Source organism: Talpa occidentalis, unplaced genomic scaffold (genome assembly GCF_014898055.3).
Source record: "Talpa occidentalis isolate TD23 unplaced genomic scaffold, MPIMG_talOcc4v2.1 talOcc4.6, whole genome shotgun sequence".
In the NCBI taxonomy this organism is placed as follows: Eukaryota; Metazoa; Chordata; class Mammalia; order Eulipotyphla; family Talpidae; genus Talpa; species Talpa occidentalis.
The window spans coordinates 89045001-89064897 of NW_023604972.1; positions in this window are offsets into that span (position 1 = coordinate 89045001).

Sequence of the window (19897 nt, forward strand, 5' to 3'; positions counted from 1 at the left end):
CATATACATGACAGATATTAATACACACTAATATATAATATATATAACATATATCATATATACTAATCTATGCTGCTCTGCACCTTGGACTTTTTCATCTAAAATAAAATCTCCCTTAGAGCTGCCATATGATCCAGCAATTCCACTCCTAGGTATTTACCCAAAGGACACAGAAACATCAATTCCAAAGAGCACCTGCACCCCTATGTTTATAGCAGCACTGTTTACAATAGCTAAGCTTTGGAAACAACCCAAATGCCCAAAAATAGATGACTGGATCAAGAAGATGTGGTACATATACACCATGGAATATTACTCAGCATTCAAAAAAGATAAACACATGCAATTTGCAGCAACATGGATGGCGCTGGAAGGGATCATGCTCAGCGAAATAAGCCAGGAAGAAAAAGAAAAATACCGGATGGTCTCATGCATAGCAGGAATCTAGAAAACTTAAATAAGGGAACAGGAAAATGAATAACTATCAGAAAGAAAATATCAAAATCAACAAACAACTATGAACCAGAGACACTCTATGGGGAGTGGGGGGTGGGGAGGGGAGGGATTGGGGTCAAAATAAGGGGATTGCAATTGTATGGGGAATATAAAAATAAAATTTATTAAAAAAATAAAATAAAATCTCCCTGCAATTACTCCATAATAGAGGTGTTCTTTGTTTTTTGGATTTTTTGGGTATAGCTACATAGTATCCCACTGTATGACTACAACACCATGGTGTGTTCAACCATTCCTCCAGTGATGGACATGTAGGTTGGCTTTACTTTTTTTAATGTTACGAATAATGTCACAATTACCTGCACTTCTGTTGTTTTTGATCTGAGAAGGCGCATTTTCAGTGACATTGCTACTTTAAAAGGTAAATAGGTATGTGATGTTGTTAGATATTGTCAAAGTGTCCTCCATGTGGTGTGTGCCATTTTGCACTCCTATTAGTCACATATAAAAGTGCGGGGTTTCCTTACAACGTCATCAACAAGAGTGTGTTATCCGAAACCAACTTTTGGATGTTTGCCCCTCTGAAAGGTGAGAGATTGTGTTTCAGGGCCATTTTTGTTTACATTTCTCTGTGTGTGAAACTGACAATCTTTTCAAATGTTAAGGGCCTTTGAATCTTCTTTTCTGTGAACTATTTGTTTATATTCTTTACCCATTATTTACTGGGGTGTAGTCTATTTTTTTTAAAAAAAAGAGCTTAAAAAAAGAGTTTAACCCAAATCTTTCTTGATATAAGAAAAGTCACTTCTCACTTGTATCTACCAGAGAGAAATAAAATACCAAATGAAAACAAGGAAACATCACAATAATATACTTTGCTCCCTCACCTCAAACTCGCTCTAATCAAAAAGTCTTGGTGAGCCCTTGCATTTTAACCTTTCTTCACAGGTTCTATAAATTGACTCAAATATTTTGGCTCCAAAGTGTTGTTTTATTATTTTTTTAAATCACGGCCAGTCAGCTGGTTTTGTTAGAACATGGTGTTAATGAAATAAAGGTGGCAGTTTTGATACCCACATGTGCTGTTGGCTCTCCACTGAGAAAAGTTGCTCCCCAGCCAGAAGTAGGGTTGTCCAGCTGCCCTACATGCAGACAGAAGTCTCAAAAGAACATTCTGTGGGTAAGGGAGAGGCAATGGCGTCATCTCTATACATAGTTCTCCCAGGAGGTGGATGCCCCCAACTCCAAATTCTTTGGAGGCCTGGTAAAGATAGTTCTGCCTGGGAATTTCATTGTGAGGTCAGCAGCAGCCGTCGAGAAGATACATGTGTCAAACAGGAAAGCATGGAGCTCCCTGCCTGGTGTTCTCCAGAGGGCTGCTTTGAGTGGCGCAAATGGAGCGGCAGATGGGGCTCTCTAGGGCCCCGCCAGCAGGAGTCCTGACACTATGTGTGAATCCCCTGCAGCGCCTATCTAAATAGCTGCATAACAAGCTACCTCAAAACGAAGAGCTAGTAAACACTCATGTTTCTGTGGGCCAGGAATTCAGGGGCAGTTTAGCTGGGTTGTTCTGGCTCATGAGCTTTCACGAGGTTGTAAAGAGCCAAGTCACAGCCCTCTGTCCTGATGGGCCACAAGTGGCTCTGAGGTGTTCCCTCACAGGGCTAGGAGGCTGAAGCCAGATCCTAGCAGGGAGCCTTGGTTCTTTTTCCTGTGAACAGCCACAGGGCTAAGAAGCCACAGGAGTGTCTTCACAATGGGATGCCTAGCTTTCCTCAGAACAGGAGTCTTAGGAGAAAGGAAAGGGCAGTTTGCAAGGCATTTTAGGATTTAGTCTTGAAGTCACGCCACATTACTTCCACCATGTTTTATTTGTTCTAAGTGAGTTACTCACTCAGTCTGACCCATACTGGAGGGGACAGAAATTAACTTCTGTCTTTGGGAAGGGAGGTGTCTCAAAGAATTGATGAACATATTTTAAAACCTCCACAGTCCCTGAGGCTAGGATGTTTTTGCTCATATAATTAAAGGGCTGTCTGACCCCAGGGCTGTAGGCATATCTATCTTTCTGGTAGATTCAAAGATAAATCAGAGGAAGGTGCAACCTCCTCCTGGGTGATGACTTCCCCCTTAGGGACTGATTTTCATCCTACCTGCTCTCCTTTGACCTACTGAAACAGTGGAACTGGTTAAAATGCAGACATCCAGAACTTACCAAGAGATTCTATTTGGGCCTGAGAAGCTGGTTAATCTGTATTTTTACAACCACTTCAGATAAAGAGAGCCCTTTGATCCTGGCACAGAAAGACAGAAGGAAGCACTGACTTTCCTAGCATCTCACCACCAATGGCAGGTCGGCCACATCACTGTATCCCTCAGAGCCCTCAGCACAGCACGTGGCGAAGGGCAAGCACATCCTTGTTGGATGAGGGATAGGAAGTGAATGAATTCATGGATAACTGAAGTAGTGACTTCAGTGATGCTTCTCCAGGAGCTGATATTCCCAACATTACCTAAGATATTATTCTTGCGAAAAAGTATTGAACCTGTGTCTCATGAAGCTTCTTGACCTAATTAACAGTTTATAGAAAACACAGAGGATGAAGGAATGCTACACAACATGCTGATAAATCCAGAAATTGGGTAATTAATAGAAACGACCAATGTGGACTCTTGAAAGAGTCAATGTCAGAGGGCTGATAGGGCAGGGGTACTGTTCTGGATCAATGGCTGCCAAATGATGACCTGTGGGTCAGTAGCCTAATTTTGTAAATAACCTCACATGGCACCCAGTCAAGCTTATTCATGGTTTACAGCTGCAGTGACATAGTTGAATGATTGCAGCAGAAACAGTGAGGCCTGTAACCCTAAAGTGTTTACTATCTCACTCTATCGAAAAACATTTGTTCTAAATTGAAAGAGACCGATGGCCATTTAGCCGATGACCAAGTAACTAGTACCAGCTAAACATCCTGCCATACACTATTAGAATACTGGGTAAAATATAGGTAAATAACCATTTTAGTACAGGGCTGGACTCTCCAGGAGAAAGGAAACAAATAAGGTAGTCTTAGAATCATTCAGTCTTTCTTTCAAAGGCATTTGCTGGACCCTAGACTAGGTAGGGACACAAATAATACACAGAAACTTCGCTGAGCTAGCAAGACATTGGAGTGTAGCAGGCAGAGGTGGCTGGAATTTCTAGAACTTCCAAGTCAATCCACAAATAAATGAACTGCTTATGAAAACTCAAATGTCTTGAGTGGAAGACAATATAGATGCCTTTGACTTTTGATTCCACCTTTGCTGAGAGCTCTTATCATGAATGGATTTTGAGTTTTGTAAAATGCTTTTCTGAATCTATGAACCTTTAGCTAATGTCATATTTTTTTTTTTGTGAAAAACTGAATATTTCCTCCTAATATCAGACATAGGAAGTTTTCTTCCACATTTCTATTCAACATGTTGCTGTGTTTCTAGCAAGTGCAAAAATGCAAGAAAAAAAGTCTTACATATTGGAAAGGAAGAAGTGAAACATAGTTGTAACTATAGAAAGTCCTAAAGATTCTACAAAGGGCCTCCCTGGTGACACAAGGGGTTGAACACAGCACTGTGAAGCTGTCCACAGCCTCTGCAGTGCAAGTTCGATCCCCGGTTGGCCAGCAGAGTTACCCACATGGCGCAGCAGACCTCTCCTGTCTCACCCACTGCTCCCCTCAGCAGTGTATTTCAGTCAGTCTGCCTGTTCTGTTCCCTGCTCTGTCTCTGGTGAATTCGCTCACCTCCTGCACCTCTGACCTGCACCCCAGTTCTTCTATACATAAATAAATAAAGACTCTTATAAAAAAAAAACTACTAAAACCAAAAAGTGAAGTTGTAGAATGCAAGGGAAACACACAGAAATCAAATGCATGTCTCTATTTCAGCACAATTGGAAGAAGAAATATTATTTACAATATCAAAAAAGTAATGTTTCCATATAAATATAATTATAAATACATGAATTATTGTTGAAAGTTATTAAACAAGCTCCAAATGAGTGAAAAGATCTACCATGTTCATGGGGGAGAATCAAAATTGCTAAAATGTTAGTTCCCCCCAAAGATTTATAAATTCAATACAATCAAATCAAAATCCCAACAGGGAATTTAAAGATAGGAAATGGGAAGCTTATTATAAAACGTATAGGATCAGAAGTCTCATCATTTCAGAAAAGAACAGATTGGAAGACTTATACACTGATTTCAAGACCTACCATAAAGTTGTGGTAATCAAGACATTGTGATAATTGACATAGGATGGACAACGGAATAGAATAGACCACAGAATAGAACCACATGTATATATGTATGATCATTGATTGTTGCCTTCTACAAAGGTGCCAGGGTAATTCAAGGGATAGATAGTCTTTTCAACAAATGGATTTTGTATGGAAAAAAGGCTAACCTTTGGGTAGGCACAGATTTCTTTGAATACAAAAAAGCACCACTCTTGATTGATAAACTGGACATGATAAAAATTTAAAACTTCTGCTTTTCAAAAGACATTAGTAAGAAAAAAAACCAAATCATTGACTGGAAAAAAGATTTTTAATACACAAGCCTGAACAAAGACTTATATGTAGAGTCAATAATAAAAAGACAGGGCCTCTTTGGTGGTATAGGAGTTAAGTCTCAGTACTATCACCACGAGGGACTTCTGGGGCTTCAGTTCGATCCCTGACCAGGGAGCTAACACACTGAGCTACTACTCTACATCCAGTAGAATAGCAAAAAGTGAAAAGACTGATAGTATTAAGCAATGGTGAGATGTAGAGAAACTAGAACTCTCATATATTCCCAGTAAGAATGTAAAATGTAAAAGACATATTGGAAAACAATTTGTTAGTTTCTTATAAAGTTAAGAATATACTTACAGAATGATAGACTGACAGAATGACACACTTACAGAATGATACACTTACTTCTAGATGGAAGTAGCATTTCATTTCAAGAGAAATGAAAATGCATGCCCACATAAAGTATATGAATGCTCATAATAGATTTAATCATAATAGCTTAAACCTAAAAACAGTTCAGATGTCTTTCATTGGATAAAGGTATAAGCAAATAAGTATATTCATACAATGGCATATTACTTAGCAACAGAAAAGAACAAGTTATTCATTTATGCAACAACATGAATGAATCTCAAAAATATTATGCTGAACAAAAGAAGCCAGGCACAAAATAAAAACCATATTATGGATTCTTGACCACGTAAAATTATCTGTTCTTATCAAAAATCAGATCAGCATTTGAAGCAGGTGGTGATGGGTGGTTGGTTGAGAAGGTGGCATGGAGGAGCATTTTCTATATTTTAATTAGGATGGTTGTTGTAAGGGTGTATATATATGTACATACATGTACATGTATGTACATTTAAAACCATAAAACTGTATACTTTAAATGGGTACATTAAAATTGAATGTTAATTTTAGTTTAATTTAAAAAACTTGTGTTTTTTTTTTTTAATAGACCAAAGAGAAATAACCAAATGCAATGTGTGAATCTCAATTGGATTCTGATTTGGTGAAAACAGCTACAAAAGATATTCTTAGTGTGAGTAGGAGACTTTGAAGAGGGTCTGGTTATTAGATAATATTATAATCTTAGATGTGGAGTAGAAGCTGGTTCTTAGTCTTAGCAATACATGCTCCAGAATTTAGGACTGAAATGTCATGATGTCTGCAACTTATTGTCAAATTGTCCAACGAGAACAAAATTATTTACATGGATATAGAGAGATGAAATGATTCTGGCAAATATTAATAATGTTGAAGACAGTATATAGATTTTCAACTTTTCTGACTTTTCCATTAATTAAGAAAAATTAATGTTGAGGTGTAGAACTTATCCAGATATCTCTGAATTCTCCCTTAGAAGAGTATCCTCATGAAGACATGGCTAGTGCCTAATTTTCTCAAAATTCTTTTAAGTGCTTGTTTTGAACAGAATTCTAGGAACTAAGAACATTAAAATTACCTGGTTGCAGTTCTGCTGATCTTCTGGCTTCCTTGGCATCTTGCCGGGGCAGGGAGTTCTCAAAATACGTAGTGTCAGGAACACTGGGGCCAGGCCCATTTCTCTGCTTCCTTTGGTAGGAGGGAGGTGAATGGTTAACAGGGGTCACCCACCCCATTGACCTATCTCTGAGGCAGCACAGGAGACTTCCTGGCTGAGTTCAGCCATCCACGCTAACAGTCTCATAGTAAAATCACAGGAAAGCCAAGGCCCAAGTGAACCTGCTTGTGAAAATTAGGTTTACAGAAGCACCTTACGGAAGGATCGAGACACTTTACAAAAGGCTACACTTTCCCATAAAAATGTTTGTTTCCTCAGACTTCAAGCTTACCAATACCCTGAGACACTGCCCAGAGCCTTGGAATAGGATGTGGGAAGCACTTCCTTGGGAACCTAGGCCCTTAGCAAGTAAGGGGTGGAGACAGTGAAGAGAGGAGACTGAATCTGAGGGGGAGGAGAGAGAGACACAGAAACCCACAGCGTGACAGGTGAAGGAAATTATTTGAAAACGAATGGGTAGTGGATGATGTGAGATATTGCAGAAGGGTCTCTGAGGTTAAGGGCTGAAAAAAGTTCCTTGGAAAGAGTGTGGGATCAGGGCCAGAGTAATTTTAGGAGGTTTGGTGGGGCGGAATTAGAGATTGTATGGGAGTTGGGGGTGGGAGGGAAAAATGGAGGCACAGGTGCAAATGATTTGTCAAGAAGACTGAAGCAATGATGTGGCAGCTGTAGAGAAGGGTGTGAGGTAGAGAGGGGAGGGAAGGTTTTTAGTGTCTAGAGACCTGCATAGGCTTGGAGACTACGGAGAGGCTAGGAAGGAGACTGGAGAGTTAAGAGAAAGGAGGAGATGAGACTATAACCCAAGTGGAAGGCATATAAGCAGGAAGAGACTTCTTTGAGATGGAGGGGAGGAAAAAGGGGAGGCAAAGATACTGGGGTGTTCTGAAGTCCTGGATAAGATACCAGTGTTAAGGGCCTCCCCCCGGTGGTGCAGCGGTTGAGCGCTGGGATGCGAAGCTGCCCGCAGCCTCTGCAGCGCTGGTTCAATCCCCGGCTGCTCAGCGAGGGACCCACATGGCGCACAGACCTCTCCTGCCGCCCGCTGCTCCCCTCAGCAGTGTACTTCGGTCCTTCTGCCTGCTCTGCTCCCCGCTCTGGCTCTGGTGAATTCTCTCACCCTCCCGCGCTTCTGACTGTAGCCAGTGCTTGCATAAATCTTTAAAAAAAAAAGACACCAGTGTCACCCAGCCAGTGTATCTCTGCCACATTCTACTTTCACATCTTTAGAAATGAGTGACTATAATTAATGACACTATATCGTATATTTGAATGTATATTTGAATTACTAAGAAAGTAAATCTTAAAAATTCTCATGAGAAAATACCCCTGTAATTATCTATGGTGATAAATGTTAACCAGACTTACTGCGGTACTCATTTTTCAATAGACAAATACTGAATCATTCCATTGTACACCTGAACTAAGAGAATATCCTATGTCAACTATACCTCAATAAAACAAGAAATAACAGAAAACATCACTCTTACGTGTCAATGTAGATATAGCTGTATTTTTTTTTTTTAGAGATTTATTTATTTATTCATACAAGCACTGGGTACAGTCAGAAGCGCGGGAGGGTGAGAGAATTCACCAGAGCCAGAGCGGGGAGCAGAGAGCAGATCAGGCAGGGGGACCGAGGTGCACTGCTGGGGGGAGCAGCGGGAGGTGGGAGAGGTCTGCGTGACATGTGGGACCCTCGCCGTGACATGTGGGACCCTCGCCGGGGGCTGGGGATCAAACCGGGGATCGAACCGGTGATGCAGAGGCTGCGGGCAGCTTCGCAGCCCAGCGCTCAACCACTGCGCCACCGGGGAAGCCCCTATAGCCTTACTTCTAATCACAGTTAGTACAAGAAGGCAGTTCTTAATATAAGAAGGGAGAGGGATGTAGGGCAAATGAAGTTTGCTCAGGCTCTGGCGCCGCTGGCCTCTGTGGCTGTCCCCCTCGCCTTGAATGCAGCAGGCGCTTGGGCGCGTGGGCGCAGGGCACGCGTGCCTGATGGCGGACACCTGGAGCGTGGTGTGGGCGCGCGTGAGTGGGCACGCCTGGCCCTAGAGAGCGGCATGTAAAGGTGGCGTCACAGAGGAGAGCGCGGCAGAGGACGATGTGGCAGAGTGCAGGGGAGGGCAGCGGACAACGGCTACCGGAGGAAGAGACAAGAGAATGCCAGAGCCAGACGAGCCAGATAAAGATTCACCAGGGGCTGGGAAGCCTGTCAGCCTCCTGCCCACACCCCGGCCCGCCAAATTCCCCGCCCACCAACACCCCCCCTCACCCCCCCAATCTGGTTGCCTCACTACAATTGGTGTAGAAAGATCATTAAAAGCCTGAAAAAGCCACCGAGGGCTCCAGGACTCTACTTTACCTGTCTGCCTGGGTCCATAGAGAACCTGCTCTGTGCATTCCTGCCACTATGGGGGGAACAAAGAAATGGAATGTTTTGAAAGGCTGAGATGATTAGGTAAATCAAACCATGAAGCAACTGACAGGTGTGGAAAAAGTAGCAAAGCAGAGAAAAATACAAAGACGAAATCACATAAAAATCCACCAAGAGATGGATAGTGAAGTCACACACACAGACCCCCTCTGTGGCAAAGCAGACTTGGAGTGTCCCTCTGGATGAAGCATTGACTTTCGTGGGATAATACCCCCTTTAAGGCTATTTTCAGCCTCCCCTTTTTATTGAGGTAACATTGGTTTACAGCATTTTATGTGATTTAGAGGCACATGGTCACACCCTTCAGAAGGTTGTTACCACACCACACCTACCACCAAGGTGCCCATAGTCCACCATAGTCCCTTGTGCCTTCTCCTCTCTCCCTCTTTTCCTTGGTAGCCTCAATTCTACAGTCAGATTTCTAGGGTTTGTTATTGTTTTAGTTTTTCCTGACCCTTTATTTTGTTACTCTGTATTTCACATACAAGTGAAACCATCCTAGCATTTCTTTCTCCTTCTGACTTATTCCACTGAGCATTACTCCTTTCAGTTCCATCCATGTTGTAAATGGCAAGAGTTTATCTTTTATACAGCTGAGCAGTTTTCCACTGTGTATGTATACCACATCTCCTTAATCTACTCATCTGTCCTTGGGCACTAGGGTTGTTTCCATAACTTAGCTATTGTAAATTGTGCTGTAATGAACATAAGAGTGCATCTATCCCTTTGAATTAGTGTTTTTGCATTCTTTTGGCTAAAAATCTAGGAGTTAAATTGCTGGATCATTTTTGATGTTGCTTTCTTGCATCTCTAGGGGAAAGTCACATGAGCAGTAGATGTATAGTAAACTCATGTACTTAGTTCTGTACATGTGCTTTAAAAATGACTTGGAGGGCCTCCCTGGTGGTGCAAAGGGTTAAGATGCAACCTATAAAGCTGTCTGCAGCCTCTGCAGCACGAGTTCTATCCCTAGCCAGGGAGCTACCCACATGGCGCAGCAGACCTCCCTTGTTTCACCCACTGCTGCCCTCAGCAGTGTATTTCAGTCAGTCCGCCTGTTCTGTTCCCCACTCTGTCTCTGGTGAATCCTCTCACCCCATCCCCCATCTCTGGCCTGTACCCTGGCTCTTGTATGCATAAATAAATAAATCTTTTAAAAAAATGACTTGGAATCCATTCTCTTTGGATAGATCAAATTTTGTTTTATAACCATTGACTTTCTGTGTGCAAAGCAACATCTTAGTGCCAATCCAGATACAAACATGAATAAAAAAATTCTTCCCCGAGGCAAAATGCAGGTTATGAAGAAAGCTGCAGCAGAGCCCCGTCTTAGGAGCTTGCCTCACAGATGCAAAGGCAGTTGTTCAAGCTACGTAAGTTTGGTGTCCCGAGGTACTGATTACCTGGAAGGAGGTGTTTTAAAGCAGATATCCGACTGGGCTTTTTCTGTGTCAAGATAGTCACAACTTAGGGCTAAAGAGGCCAGTGAGGCTCCTGTCATTCCTATGGCCATTTACCATTAGCAAGTCCGTGTGGCCGCTGCCAAAGGTTTTATTATCAATATGTGGGGTTATAATAGGCTTTCCCTATAGAAATAATATTACCGGGCCTCCCCGGTGGCGCAGCGGTTGAGCGCTGGGTTGCGAAGCTGCCTGCAGCCTCCGCGGCGCAGGTACGATCCCCGGATGCTCCCCGGCCACCAGAGGAGGGTCCCACATGGCGCGCAGACCTCTCCTGCCGCCCGCTGCTCCCCTCAGCAGTGTACTTCAGTCCTTCTACCTGCTCTGCTCCCCGCTCTGGCTCTGGTGAATTCGCTCACCTTCCCGCGCTTCTGACTGTACCCAGTGCTTGTATAAACAAACAAACAAACAAACAAACAAACAAATAAATAAAACATGCCTCTATGGAAAAAAAAAGAAATAATATTACCTTCTGAGAGTTAGAAAGAAAAAATCAACACCTAATGAATGAAACAGAGACTAGCAAATTTATGGAAGGAAACAGGATAGCTCCAGGGTATACCTAGGACCATGCGAAGCACCCCAGGAGTTGCATGCCTGCTGGAATGCCCTTGTGGTTACATGAAAATCCTTACTATTTAATCTAAGATGCTATATCAGACCCTAAATGGATCATTCATCAAAACAGACCTCTATTTTTCTTTCACAAAGCAGCCTAGAAATAGGTAGCTGAGGACAGAAGAGGTGGCTCTGCTCCATGAGGTTGTCCAGGAACCAGGGACTGGGGTAAGAGCCTGGCTGTATTGTTGCACTGCCAACTTTGACAAGCACTGTCTTTGATGGCAGACCCAACTCTCACTATTGTGTCTGCACTGCAGTCATTTCATTCATATTGTGGTAAGATATATGTAACATAAAACTTGCCATTCTAACCATTTTTACCACTATTCAGTGGTATTAAGCATATTCACACAGTTGTGCAAACATCTAACGTCATCCAGCTCCAGGACTTGCCCATTTCTTTTATAGGCATGATCTACAGTGACTTGTATCGCTTCCCCTTACCTCATAGGTGGACCAGTTTGGGCTGCCTCACTGCAGGGATCTAGGTATTCACACAGCTCAAATAGCAAAGGAAGCTCTCCAAAGAGAGTGCTCCAGTGGACAACGTGGAGGTTGTGCTGATGACACAGCCTTAAAAGTCATGTAGGATTGTGTCCAGTGTACTCTGTGAATAGTCACAAAAGCCTGCCAGTTTCAAGGCCACCTACACAGACACTGTTTTGCCTGATTAAGAACTTCAGGGCTCACACAATGGAATATTACTCAGCAATCAAAAAAGATAAACTCATGCCATTTGTGGCAACATGGATGGAGCTGGAAGGGATCATGCTCAGTGAAATAAGTCAGAAAGAAAAAGAAAAATACCAGATGATCTCACTCATAGCAGGAATGTAGAGGACCCAAATAAGGGATCAGGAAAAAAAAACTAATTATAATAAAGTAAAAATCAAAGTCAACAGGCAACTATAAGTCAGAGACACACTACGGGGGTTGCGGGGAGAAGGGATCAAAACAAGGGTGGGAAGAACACGAGGGACCATGGTGATAGTTCAATGGTGAATGGGTGGTTGGTTTTTACGGGGACTATGACCAAGATGAAAATGCATACAAAAAAGAAAAATGATATAAAAGATATATAAAATAATTAAAAATAAATTTTAAAAAAGGGGGGCTCCAGAAGATGTGAGGAGGGAGTGAGCAAGAGTCACTCTTGGGTTTCCCAACTTGAAATTTCTAAATGTGCTGGATTTTGTTAATTTCTTTTTAATTTGTAAAATAAGCCACATTGTTCTGGAGAGAAGTCATTTTCATACTGGAGAAGAATCATCTGTTGGAGCCCTCTCCTTGGCAATGAAAGCAGAAGCAGCAGAAGCAGCAGCAACAGCAAACAGAAGCATCTGGAAAGACTCTCTACAAGTATCTGAAATTGGTCATGGTGGTTTAAGAAAGAAAGAAGCTACTGAAAGTCAGTTTTCCCAAAATATAATCAGTGTCCTCTACTTACTCATGGCGTCTGTGCTTGAGTTGGGATTACATGTGACCAATAGGGTAGCTCTTCAACTCCACTCATCCTTTTTCTCTGTCAATCAATGGCCTCCATCTTTCAGTGTTCCAGCTTCTCCCTAAGAATCTGATTGCTTGTGCTATGGTTTGAATTGGCCACACAGCTCATAAATCCCTTTTTGCTATTGCAACCAGTTGTCCTAAGCGGACTCTGGACTTTTCTGGTCTTAGCACTGAAAAGCCTGTACCCCAGTCAACCAAGATGGTGGACTACCCTCCCCCCCACCTCTGGGAGGGCTGCCATGGGTCAGAGACTCACCTTAGTCAAGAGGGGGCCTGGGACACTGGTATTCAGCAACACCACTGTCAGTAGGGTGGAGCAGCTTCCCTGAGGAGGGGGGTGTGGGTTGAGCCAACAATGATCAATCTCTCTATTTAAAACTCTAACTGGATAAAATACCCACGGGAGGGAAGGATTATAAGCACATGAGCAGCGGTTGGATGTAGAAGAAAACAGTGAAGTAGGAGTTACAATACCTGGTTTCTGCCACTGAGAGTCAACAAAATCCCAAAGAATTTCTTCCTGAATCTCAGTTTCTCCATTTGTAAAGAGAAAAATATTAGATTAATGGTAACTTTTTTTAAAACTATTGTTCTGGAAGTTCATTTTAGAGAGTCGTTACCCATATTCCTCAAGACACGTTAGACTAGTTCTCCCCTCTGTTTCTCCTCCCCATCCTTCCCTCCTCTCCCTTCTTCTCTTCCTCCCTGCCTACATTCTCCATCCCAGCACTAATCTCTTTTCCCCAATAGGCAGCCACGCTGATGTAAAAGGCATTATGGGGGCCTCCCCGGTGGCGCAGCGGTTGAGCGCTGGGTTGCGAAGCTGCCCACGGCCTCTGCAACGCCGGTTCGATCCCCGGCTGCTCCCCGGCCCCTGGAGGCGGGTCCCGCATGGCGCGCAGACCTCTCCTGCCGCCCGCGCAGACCTCTCCTGCCGCCCGCTGCTCCCCTCAGCAGTGTACTTCGGTCCTTCTGCCTGCTCTGCTCCCTGCTCTGGCTCTGGTGAAGTCTCTCACCCTCCCGCACCTCTGACTGTACCCAGTGCTTGTATAAACAAAACAAACAAACAAACAAGCAAACAAATAAATAAAAACATGCCTCTATTTTAAAAAATTAATTAATTTTAAAAAAGGCATTATCGTGACTAAGAGTCTAGTTCTTTAAGCTATGAGAACTGTCCTGTGTATTGACACTCAATTTGCATGCACTATATTGTGCTATAGACTATTTTATTCCGAACACTTTTTTATTCAGCATCATTTAAAATATATCTCCATGGTGCTAGGTTTTGCTCCTGAAGCCTCCTCCTTCCATGGTGACATTTTATGAATATTGCTTAGTATTGCAGATTGCTCTGTTAGCCAGAGTAACTGAGGTCAAATCATTGGTGGGGTCTTTTGAGTTGAAAAGGGGAGGAGGAAGTATCTTTAATGACCCCAAATTATACAACTTTGGTCTGCATGAAAGGGACCAACTGGATTAACATGCGGAGATCCTTAATGAGGAAGAAATGAAGTGCTGGGTGTCAAGAGCAGTTATGAATGCACCTTTGGGCTTCTAACTCCCTGACATATGAGGTCTCCTCAAACCTTCCTAGACCTGCAGTCCAGTGAGCTCTGATTGGGGGTGCTCACCACCATTTGAAGCCGGTGGACATTCTAGGGCAGACAGGAAGAAGGGTTCTCTGGCTCTGGATCCTATTTCACCAGGCACAGGCAAGTATGGCAGCTGCTTCAGACCTCAGCCAGAGATCCACCACAAATAGCGCAAATATCTACAGGCTCTAACCCTCTCCCCGGCCTCCAGAATACGTGGCTCAGGGAAGGCATCCCGCCCAGAAAGTTCCTGTGGTTATTAGCTGTTGTTAGCAGAACAGTGTCTTGCAGGCTGAGCTGCTCGCTCTCTTGGTGGCATTGAGGCGAGAGGATCCATGTGGTGCCTGAGAACAGGCTGCGGGTGGGGAGCAGCTGTGGGACCAGCTCCTCATGTCACTGCCTGCCTCCGCCTGGGAGAATGGATTCCATTTCAGGCAGCAGCGACTCATGCTGGGTGGTCTCTACCTCCCTCCCACGTCAGCGCCACAGAGAACGACCCAGAAGCTTGAGACAAGAGTAGCTCCCCTTGGAGGAAACAGGCCCTGCTGAAAGGCCTCTCCCCTCTCCCAGGGTTCTGGTTGAGCAAGATCTTAATCTCCGCGCAGACCTCTCAGTGACCTCGGGTAAGATCTCTTGTAGCTTGACTGGTAAGGCCCATGGACACGGAGTGGTGGGGTGCTTTATGTTCCCCCAAGCAACACACCTTCTCACCCAAACTTTACACAGAGGCACATCTCAACTCTACTCCAGGCCTTAACTATTTCTGCTCCATTGAAGAGGCAAAAGCAACAACAAAATACAAAAATGAGATAAACACGCAGACAGAGGCAGCAAAGGCCTACTGTTTCCAGTCCACTTTTTACACTTTGGCTCATTTTCTGTTAAAATATATGGTTTCCACCTTGTGTTTTGTAAGCTTCCCAGAGGAGGAGATACATATAGCTATAGGATCGTGTATATGCTTGGCCTAAATGTCTTTCTTTGCAGCGACAAGATTTAAACTGACCCTAAGAATTGGAAAGGATTCACCTTGGCCTTCAGGCCTTGTGCCCAGACAGTGCCTACGGGGCCTCCTGATAAAGGCCCCACGTGCTCCAGCCCCACCAGGGATCCAGATCCCCAGGTGCCCAAGAAGAAAGTTTAAAGAAACATATCAAGATAAAAATAGTTGTAGCTGATAGTCACTGAGCTTGCCATGCTAAAGCTCTTTCGGTATCACCTCACTTGGCCACCTACCCTGATGAAGTAGGCACTATTATTAGCCTCTTGCATAAATGAGGAAATTGAGGTTTAGAGGCTGCCCCGGCAGAAGCTTAAGGTAGAAGGGAAAGGGAAAATGGAGAGTCAGAGAGACAGGAAATCAGAGAACGGAGGGGTCCCGAGAGAAGGGATATAGGCTACCACCAGAGCAGGAAGGGAGTGGGTGTCTCAGTCCCGCATCTGCCTGGGACTGAGTTCTGCCAACAGCCTGAATCATCCTGGGGTCGGATTCTAGCTACTGAGTGTCTTTAAGCCTCTGAGGATACAGTTGCTCTGCAACAGAAATGTGCATAAATCCAGTTTAGAACACCTGCTCTGTCCAGAAGGTCCTCAGACCAAGAACTGTGGCCTGAGTGGTTCTCCTTTTTGTTTGCTGAAAGTATCAGTGGCTGTGACCTAAATTCCAGCCCCATGAGGGTAACATTCAGTTCAGGGGGGTAAAAAAAAAAAAAGAGGTAAAGGCTCTGGGACAGACACCTGAGGAGCGAGGCCGGTGCCCTCAACACACGCCGGCCTCACCCTGGCAGATGGCTCGTCAGCAAGTGCGTGCCCTTCATGGAAGAGCAGTTTAAAAACAGTTTAGGAAAACAGACTTCCTTCTGTGCTGCCACTTGCAGATAAAATACTTTCCTATTTCTGAGATTAATCATCTATAGAACCGAGCCACTGCCCTGCACCATGGCCTGGAAAGGCTGGAGCAAGAGGGTGGCATAAATGCACCGGCCCTCCCTAGCTAACGGCTCCCTCCCTCACACACTCTTGTTATTCCTGTGGCAAAGAGAAACCTGTGGGACACTTCAGATTTTCAACATGACCACAGGATAGCTGTGATAGTGGAGCATGATTCAGCCACCTGTCTTGTCCTTGTAAAAGATGAATATAAAGTACTTGCTGCCATAGTCAGAAACAATTCAAGTAATAAAACAGTTAATTCAAGTTAACTGTAGATAACTCCTAGACTGAGATTTCCCCAAAACATCCATCCCCTCAACTGACTCATCGACACCTGATATTCATTTAAACGTAAATTCATTTCTTAGGGTAGAGGCTCCACTTTTGTTCCATCAGAGCCCTTGCCAGGCACTGATTTTCTAGCCATAAGTGTTTGTGGGGTGCATCCTAGTAGCATGTGTGTTCCCCGAGGTCTAACCTTTACCCTCTGAAGGCCAGAGCTGGTCAGAGCAAGGCTGTCAGACCTAGCTGCCCTCTCCATGACTTTCTCCCTGCCTTCACTGCTACGTCGCGTACCTGCCTTGTGTGGGACCCCCGGTTCTGACTAGCTTCTGGATGTCTGAGCAGGGTCAGGACTACGTCTTCCCTTGTGGTGGTTTTCCTTTCACAGCAACTGCATGCAGAGTTCAGTCCACGGACCAGGTTCCTCAAGAACCCATCATGCCCTCCAGGCCTTTTCTGATCTGTTGACCTTTTCATGACTGCAGGTGATGGTGGCTATGGATGGTCCTTCTGTGCAGAGCAGCTCCCTTCCTGCCACTTCTCCCCCGTAATTGTCCCCCCATGGAGTGCTGGGGGGAGTGGAAATCACACAGTGTCAGTTTTACCCGAATGTTTGGAAGGAAATTTTTTATGAATCTGGGAAATCTTGAAGGGTTTTTGAGATCCTTATTTGAAAGCCAAATTCAGATGACTGCTGTTTTTTCCATGTTGTCCAAGTTCATGGCTTTGTTTTTGTTTTGTTTTGCTATCAGAGAGACTGGTGGTATTCATCTGTAGTGGAATCAAATGAACATGGTCCAACACTGCTGTGAAACAGATTATACTGTACGACTATGGTCAGAGCAGCTGGCTTTTTCACACACACACACACACACACACACACATACACACACACATGCACGTGTGCATATGCACACACACACACACACAACTTCCACAGAGCAATATACTTCCCACCACACTGTTCAATGTTCTATGAATAAATATATGACTATGCTGAGTTTTACTTCCCACAAGAGTTCTCTGATAACCTCTGAAAACTCTGCTTTTGTGGTCTTAGTGTCACTTTTCATTCATCTCTTTGAACTATAATCATTTCAAAATTGCAGTTTTTAACTGGGAGTGGGGGCTGGTGGGTAAAAACAGGAAATCTCATGCATAAATCTGAAAAGCACTGAAAGTATGCAAGAAACTCAGGGAAATTCACAACTTGACAATATTGATGACTGTGAGAGAGTGTTACCCTCAGGGGGGCAGCAAAAAATCAAGCTGAATCACAGACTGAACAGTGAAAAGTCAAGATGCCTCTGTGGGAGATCGATTTTCCAGAGAGCAGCAATTATCTGTCCTATCCCACATGTTCTTCTGCACTGTGACCTTCTCATTCATGCCAGAGAGAAGAGGAATTGAATTCTCTTCCTCTTCTTTTTTTTTTTTTTTTAAGATTTATTTATTTATTTATTTATTTATACAAGCACGGGGTACAGTCAGAAGCGCGGGAGGGTGAGAGAATTCACCAGAGCCAGAGCGGGGAGCAGAGCAGGCAGAAGGACCGAAGCACACTGCTGAGGGGAGCAGCGGGTGGCAGGAGAGGTCTGCGCACCATGTGGGACCCTCCTCGGTGGCCGGGGAGCAGCCGGGGATCGAACCGGCACCGCAGAGGCCGCGGGCTGCTTCGCAACCCAGCGCTCAACCGCTGCGCCATCCGGGAGGCCCATTCTCTTCCTCTTCTACCTGGCGTGGCTTAGTGATTTGCTTGAACAACAGATTTAATGAATTAATATGCTGGGACTTACAAGGTAGGTCACGAGAGGCCTTACAACTTCTGGGACCTTTGGAACACTTGCCCTCGGACAGTCCTCCTGAAACCCAGTCACCATGCTGAGAGAAATCACATGGAAGACCACAGGTGGGTGGGCTGGTGGACAACCCCAGCTGTGTTCCCCCCAGAGCCAACACTGACTCTCATTCTTGTGGGTGAAGCATCTTGGACATCCAACTTAGCCGGGCTCACAGATGTCTGCAGCCCTAGCCAGCTGCCCAGCAAAAGCCCTAGCCAACTGCCCTGCAGTTAAACCTCAGAACTGTGTTTTATACCATCAAGTTTTGGAGTGATTGGTTATACAGCAGTAGATAACTGGAATAGTCTCCCAGTTTTCTTTTCCAATTGATATTTTAGTGGAATGTCAGTGATATTCTGTGCACATATATTCAATCACAATGAGACTTCTTCCTTCTTGCCATTGGTAGCATAATAAAATAATTTGCTGTGCTTTTTGCCCCCAATCAACAGTACATCTTAGAAATTATCCCATACCTGTCCTTATAGACCTGCCTTATTCTTTAACAGTGTCAGTCCCTCATCTTTCAAAGCTTTGGCTTACTTATTCGCTCTACTACAGTGATTGTCTATTAGGGTAAAGTACTATTTTGTGCAGGTGTCTAAAGTTTATACACAGATTACGCTTCTAGAAGATGCTTGTACTTTCTTGCACCTTCAATTGTTTGTGCATTTTAAATTTAGTAGATATTGACAAATTTCTCCCTGTCCCCAGCACCAAAGAAAAAGGCTGTACTAACTCATACTCTCACCAGCCAGACTTAACATAACTGTTTTCCTATATTCTTACAAACAGGACGTTATCAAAGTTTAAAAAAAATGTTTACCCTGGATTATTATCCAGATTATAGATTTTATTATTGTGGGGGAAAATGACTTAGATAGCTTAGGTCTTTAAAGATCTTAGGTCTGAAAACTTGATCAAAAGCCTTGATTCTCCATGTGATAACACAAGTCAGATTTCTGGCCAACAGATCTGGATTTTTTCCAGTTATGCTGATCAAGTAACATTTCGATTCATCTATTTCATTCCAAGGAACATGATGTTTAACTAGCTGTAATCAACGTTTTTGCGGGTCAAAATATTCTAATTACTATCCTTCATTCCTGTTGTCCATTATGATAAATGCACTCATCTTGTCTCTGTCTACTAAGTGCTTTCACTTGAACTCTACTAGCCTGAAATGCATAGCATCTCATGAAAATCAGAAACCCACTTGATTGACATCTTTTGACATCATATCTGACCTTAGAAGACAGTCATCAGGAAGCTCTTCAAGGATCCTGGTGCTCTCTGCATAATGCCTAAAGGGTGGGATACAGACATGCAAGTCAGTCATGAAGAATCCACTCCAATATCTCCATCTCCTGAAGCTTTTGAGCTCCTCTACTTTATATCAGAGAAGTTCTGATATGTCATCCTCATTGAACATAGACCTCTGCTGAGTCCATGTTTCAGTCAACCAACCAACTACACTATCAAAGCCACTTCCAGGTATTAAAATGAACATACCGCAATCAGAAAAGATAAACTGATGCCATTTGCAACAACATGGACAGAACCTGAAGGGATCATGCTCAGTGAAATAAAGCCACAAAGAAAAAGAAAAATATCAAATGATTTCACTGATAGGAGGAAAATA